Source organism: Ptychodera flava, chromosome 7, assembly GCF_041260155.1.
Source record: "Ptychodera flava strain L36383 chromosome 7, AS_Pfla_20210202, whole genome shotgun sequence".
Taxonomy (NCBI): Eukaryota; Metazoa; Hemichordata; class Enteropneusta; family Ptychoderidae; genus Ptychodera; species Ptychodera flava.
In genome coordinates this window covers 29,130,715-29,138,455 of record NC_091934.1, presented here as the reverse complement: position 1 = coordinate 29,138,455, position 7,741 = coordinate 29,130,715, and positions in this window count along the sequence as shown.

Below are 7,741 nucleotides of genomic sequence, written 5' to 3'. Positions count from 1 at the left end.
AGAGGGCGTCATTCCAAATACAGTGTGAATTTTGGCCAGATGCACTTGTATCGCCATACACACACGGAGTGTTGAATGTCCAGTCCTGCTGATTTGTAATGATTAAGGATTTCACTCTGCACATAGCACTCCCAGTGCCTGTGTGTATGACAGGCCTTGATTTCGTAACTTTGAGACAAGGGTTGGTGTTAGCAAAGGCGATTTTCGTAAAATTCAGTAAACTGGCTTCATTCCTGTGTTGTAATCTTACTGCAGTAGGATACGTTAAATTATGACAGTTAGGTGTGGTAAATATTCAGTGTTTGAATAGCTGTCCTGAAGGCACGTTGTGCGGTATAAAAGCATTTGTAGGAGAGATCATGTACAGGTATATTGTTTGTCCACCCTGAAGTGTCTGCATACGCCATAGAGTAACACATATGTAAATTGTTAACAGTGCCTTGTCCCTCGTTTGTTAAATCAACCCATTCGCCACCATGGTTTGGCCCAATCCTATTGTTTCCAATGGCACAGTTGGACCTTTATACAGGTAAATGAGGTGCTTTAGTCACTGTCACCCTTCAAGTGTCACCGTTGCCAATTTCAATGTGGTAGTCTATGCTAATCCACTGTAGTTTTTTATATGAGTGTCATAGGCACTCAGTCTGTAGTGGATGGATAATGCAAATGTTTGATTTAGTTCTTTCATTAGAAGTTGTTTTGTAGACGTCCATATTTTGGCAACTGGCCAGCACTCTCTGTGAATAGGCTGGTGAAATTTATGTCAGGACATATGAGTAAGTGTATAGCTGTGTGATGAAAAAATGACAATTATTTACAGTGCACCGTAGATACATGCAGATATACAGTCTTCTGTGTAGCAATGTCAATGATAAATTTAGCATTTCTTAAACTTGCTATTCAAAAAGGGGGGAAAGGACATCAATATGAAATCTCTAGTTTGAAAAACTCTACTTTTTCAGGGAACGGATCATAAAAATTGGAAAAAGAAGTCAAACTCATTTTGAAAATGGTTTTGTGGGAGTAGCATAGCACTCATTTTCACAGTGGTTACAGACTGTATTTAGATATGAACAAAGATATATATAGTGTATATAGTAGTGCTTTATTTTCTTTCATTAAGGTCATAGTGCAAGACGATAGTTTTACACAGAAATTAACGAAATATTCTTATTTTTAGGGAAAATAAAGAGACAAGTTTGATACCACTGAATGCACTTACTCTAGTTTTTCATTGTACAGTAACTTGTTGAAATGACTAAACATGGTTATGCATACAGTATTACCTCCTTTGTGTTACCTTTGATACCATTTCATTTGATCCTGAAAAAACATTTGGTAAGTTTTCGTCAAAGTTTGTGCTGTCAAAGTTTGTCTGCTTTTGATGCAAGAATAGGATATTGGCTTCTCAAGGCAGCTTTTTCCATTGTTTGATCTGTCAGCTTTGTTACCTATTTTTTCTATCTTTTTTCTGTAAAACAGAATTTTCAAACTTATTTAACACATTGCCTGTTGTGAATATTTTGTTTTCATATTTATTTTGTGGTTCTGTCTTAGAATTAGACTGAAAGATCTGTCCTAGAGGGCGCTGTCTGTGCCGCGGGGCCCCCCACCCCCGTCTTTTAGAAAGCGCCCTCGAGCGACAGATCTGTCAGTCTATTTTAGAATCAGCAACTCTGTTTTCATATGTCAGACTATAGTGCTATGTATACGGCTTGTCAAGTTAGAGGAGTCGGATCTATTTGCTTATTTATAGTATCATTCTGTTGTGTGATTGGCATGGATCATTTTAAAACAAATTAGCTCTTTTGTAGTGGTCACTGACATACAAATTTTGGAAACTTTCTATTGGCTCTATCTTATGCCTGTACATGTTACTGTGTAAAATTTTCTTGCGTCAAAGAGATGACCTTGAACTATCAATGCATCAGTTAATATTAGAAGTGTCTGCACTCCTTCAAGGGCATTTGTTTGATCCGTGTACAGAGAAACCATTAGAAGGGTTACTTTAGAGAGGATAAGATTGGGATAGTTCTCATATTTTCACCTTCACAATAAATGTCCTGTTTGAGACAAATGTTGAATATTGCATAAATGCATCTCTATCTACCTTGATCAAGTCCAAGGTCTGTAATTTTATTCCACACCATCCACATCCACAGTGACAATGAATATGACAGTGTATCATTTAACAATGCATTTGTTGATACAAATCAGCCCAGTCTTGGCCAATTCAATATTTTATATTTCAAGAAACTGACATTTTTTTACAGATTGGATAAAAATAGAGAGTATACATGTCGATGTGACTTCTGGTCATTGTTGTTTCACGAAGATGTGGATACATTGGTAAATACTTGATTATTTTTGAAACTTTGTCACATGTTAAATGTTATACTGTCCACTAGTTTAACTGAACTTGATATTCAAAGAGAAATTTTCGATGAAACGGGCAGGGGTACCTCAGCTATGTGTACTGGATGCAAAGGCAATTCTGAATTTAGCCATTCCATTAAAACGTAGACCTTAAAGCAGGCAGATTATCTGATTGAACCATAGACTTTTTACTCAAATACGCAAGCCTTGCTTCCCAAAATAAAAAACATCTTCCATATTCTTATATGTCAGTGGTGATTGTTTCCTAGAAAATGTGCCTTTCTTCATGACCTACTCTCTTATATTTCGAGCTGTTAACTTTCAGTTGTATATTAGTAGCGGAGATTTTTTGCTTGTAATCAAAATATCACATGGACAATTTTTTCTTAATATAATATCCCCTCTCTGCACACACACACACACACACACACACACACACACACACACACATATATAATATATATATATATATATATATATATATATATATATATATATATATATATATATATATATATATATATATATATATATATATATATATATATATTATATTTATATATAATGTTATATAACCATGGGTATGTATGTTCATAATATGTACAAACAAAATATCTCTGTGATATACAATTATTTATTACATGCCTCGATGTGAGTGCAAATCAGTGCATTGATTAGAATAGAACATCCAGGGAGTTAGCAGGGTTAGTTAGTTAGGGTGAACGATGTACTGACCGGTTTCCATGGTTACCCGGTCTAGTGAAGCTCTTTGACGTTTCGACGTCAAAGTAGACGCTTAACGCTAGATGTAAATATCCATGCACGAACTTCTATATTTATTTTAGTTAAAATCTGTTTGATGCTAGTTGATAATGGTAAAATTGTCTGAAAATGCCCTGCATGTAACTAAATGTCATATAGCATTGACTGTGAAGAGGCATGTAATAAAATATTATTGCCTGAATACGTTGGTTTATGTGCCCTCATAGCAGGAGACGATTTGCTCTCCTGGCGTCAGGGAAAATTGTCACCTGCTCTCGGACACATAAACCCATGTATTCAGGAAATAATATATATATATATATATATATATATATATATATATATATATATATATATTATATATATATATATATATATATATATATATATATATATATAATGTACAGTATAATGTATGCTTGTATATGTACACACCCAAATACATGCATACCTGCAGATGCACACAAATACAGACCCATATATATACCAAATATACAGAGATGGATATGTACATGCATATAAATTGATCATGTTTGCAATTCATAGCAATACTAATATTTACAGTGTTAAAACAATATCAAACTGTACAATACACTGTCTTTTTTTGTACAAAAGAATACTCACATATCCTTGATTGCTTCTCTGTAAACATTTCAAAACATTTGAATAAGAGGATGATTTCATCATGAAGCATGAAACAGATTGTCTCATTTAAACAAGGATAAGTTCATTCTTATGGATTTATAGTTTGACATTCTACCAGTGCATTTCAAGGTTATTCATAAAAAAAAGCAAAGGTAGTGATTATGAGTGACCAGAGATGCTCTATTTTTGAATGTTTTCAATTGAGAATGCTTGATTGATTCTTGGAAATAAAACTAATATCATTTACTAGTAGTGTAGTTTGCTGCCGTTTTTTCCCATGAAACTGAGATGTTTGTGTGAGGTTGTGACTAATTTTACATGCTTTTACCTACAAACTTGTTTGCATGGATATTTAATATGAAGATATCGCAAATGCACAGTTCAACTTCCTGGTATTTCACATCAGAGAATGCAGGAATAAGAAGCTACTATTTGTCTCCTCCAAATTTTTAATTCTGTTCTGTTCAAAATAGTTTATTCTACAAAAATTAATCTGGTCAACTTTTCTCAAAACTTGCTGAATGGATACATTTTAATCATGGTCAATGCTTTTGCGGGCTTGGGCATCGCAGCCAGCGCCACCAACGTCAATGGTAGTGTTACTGTCAATGGTAGTGTTTCTGATCTTTCGAACTGCCACCAACGGCTGCATGTGCAGACAATTGAATTCCTTCGTTATCCAGCTTTGTTACTGATTCCTCTTCGAAGAGGACACTCAGTAAAATAGACTTCAATGTTTTTAAGAACCTCCGCATGATCGTATTTTCCAACTCTCTATATATGTATATGTCAAGTTTTTCATCAACAAGAATAATACTATTGATCGAGGTAGCTTAAGTATTTAACTTTAGTATGAAGAATTCTCATTTTTTTGGATGGATGTTTTGAAATTTGTCCTTTCCTGTAAAACTAATATCACTACAAACCTGAGTGTTAGTGAATGCCTCAATTATGCATAACCGTATGTTGTATATTGTCCGATTGAATTGAAGGATATGGACAGTCACGACAAGGTTCCGTGCTCCTCGTACTAAAGTATAAGTAAATCCTTTTATGGTATAATTGAATACACTGAGTATAGTGATAAATTTTCCGGGAAAAACCGTCTTTACTGTACATAAAGCACTTCCATCTTGAAAGGCATCCCAAGAAGATTATTCGACCCATTCCCCCCAAATATCAAGCGGTTCATTCCTACTCTCACGATGTTCACTTTATACGCTAGTTTCGGTTAGGGAGTTTAACGTTTTCAGTATAGGTTTGCCCTATTGCACAATCGTGTAACATGAGAACTATAACATGATGTGAAACGTGAGAGAGGGTCTAATGTCTTGGGATCGCGGTTCAACCCATCTCTTTTTCAAGTTTACCTCCATGTTCAGTCTTACTATCTGTCCACACCTTTTCTTACAGGCCGGGCGTTCAAAGAAATTGCAAAATCGTTGACGAGTTTCTAAGACACTTGCCCGCCGCATCAATGATAAAAATGGCGGCTTTTTGGATGAATCACTTTCACACGTGTATTACCAACCACACATTTTTTTTAATAAGTAGAACGGCATTAGTTTTGCGATAAAAATCATGAAAATACTGTGAAAAGTCACAGATATCAGGAATTTCACCGAAACGAGTCGATGCTGAAATTTAGTTTATTCACTGTACACTACATGCAGTTATGAAATGGTTATGATTGACATATACACTTACCATTGTCATCCAAGCGAAGAAACATGATATCATTAAAAGCAGGGAAAGTAAACGTATAGATTTGTTTGGCCTTTCACCACCATGCAATTATATTCAAAACAGCTCTGATCATATTCATAATCATCTGTTGAGCGTTTTGAATGATAAGAACATATATGTGAAAACAACATATAATATATCAATGTAAGATGATATGCCAACATTTTATATGTCCAATCGGTCAAGGTGTATAGTTTGTATGCGACCAGGTACACCACGGTCTCTTTAAGTTATTCACCCTAATGCCAATAGGTCCACAGACACCACTGATATACAGTGGGTTTGGGCCAAACCTGATGTTAAACGGGTGATTGTAAGTCGCAACCAGGGCAATTCTCCTTTCAAGACACTGTACCTCTATCCAACTACTGACCTTTGAGAAGCCAGTAGCAAATTGTTCTACCCGGCATGGCAGGTGATCGGCGTTCCAGTAAAAAAAAAAGCTAGCGGAACAGGACGTGACCACAGATAAAATTTTCAAGGCCGATACTGAAAATAGGCTGATTACAAATTGTATTAATTTGTCTTTGAGACACAGAAAGTATCTCCCAATCAGTAAGATGACAATTGTGTGGGATGAAATTGCTGTTGACAATCGCAGGTAATGACAGGCTAGAATTCATCAAAACGACTCTATTAATGATCAACTCTATTTGAATTGCTATTTCTTTCATCCATCGAACTCATTAATGATAATGAACAGTTTGTTATAATATACGAGGCCTTCGAAGTCACTGTAGGACATGACTTTATCAAGCTATTGTACTGAAATTTACGTCTATCTCAAAAGAACCTCGGCGAGGTGGCCACAGAAGCCCGATGGCTTCAACTGATAATTTATCGGGTTTTTAATCAACTGAGTTTGATATGGGATTAATAAGAGAAAATGGCGCCGTTGCAAAACAGTTATGAGTAACTGCTGCTTTGTCGTATGTCACAGATAAGATATCATATTGGTAGTTAACATCATTTAATAGAACGCCTATGAGTATGATATGATGTGAAATGACATGTGATGACATAACATGGCATGACATGACATGACATGACATGATCTGATCTGATCTGATCTGATCGGTATGATGGGATCCGCTGTAGTGTTATGTGATGTGATATGACGCGATGAGAAGTGACATGATGCAATGCGATGTTACGTGATGTGATACAATGCAATATGATGTAATGTAATGTGAAACGATGCAATATGATGTGATGTGGTGTGATGTGGTATAATAATTGATATGATATGATATGATATGATAGATATGATATGATATGATATGGTATGGTGTGATGTGATATGATATGATATGGTATGGTATGATATGATATGAAGTGATATGATATGATATGATATGATATGATATGATATGATATGATATGATATGATATGATATGATATGATATGATATGATATGATATGATATGATACGATATGACATGATATGATGCAATGTGAGGCGGTGTGACTGATCACCTGTGGACCAACCTATCATTGAATTTAACAAAAAATTACACAACATGATTTATCACTGTACGGAAAAATTCTGCCTCTTGATATTTACATATAGAGGAGATTTGGGAAACGACAAATAATTAAGTTTCAAGATTTACGGTGAATTACAATAGCTTATGTAGGTAGTGGATCTTTTTACAAGCCAGACATTCACTGAATTCTATGCGAATTGTTTACATATTGGTCACACGTGTTTCGACTCACCGCTTTATGGCGTTGCGTTGTCGAGAAGTCTTGCTGCTGGTTTTATTAGTCAGGGTATACAATGCAAGATCCGAGGTACATGAATATTCCACATTGATTAAGGGTCATTAGCATAGAATTTTAATACCGAAACAATGCTCATTAATGTAATCTGCATATTTGAATATCATTATACCTCGCATCTTGCACTTTTAGTAGTCAGGACATTCGGGTTTTTATATGATCGTAAATTTGATTTCATCTGTAAATACTACAGAGTATTTACGACCGGTTTCAAAACTTTCTGCACTATGGTTACCCGGTTATCTTCGAACAAAATCATCCACCCCAGTGATAACTCCTTATACTGTGCAACTGTACAGAACTAAAAGTCAATAAAACTCTCTCTCTCTCTCTCTCTCTCTCTCTCTCTCTCTCTCTCTCTCTCTCTCTCTCTCTCTCTCTCTGATGTCTACTTACCCATGACGTATGCGCAAGCGAGGGACAAACATC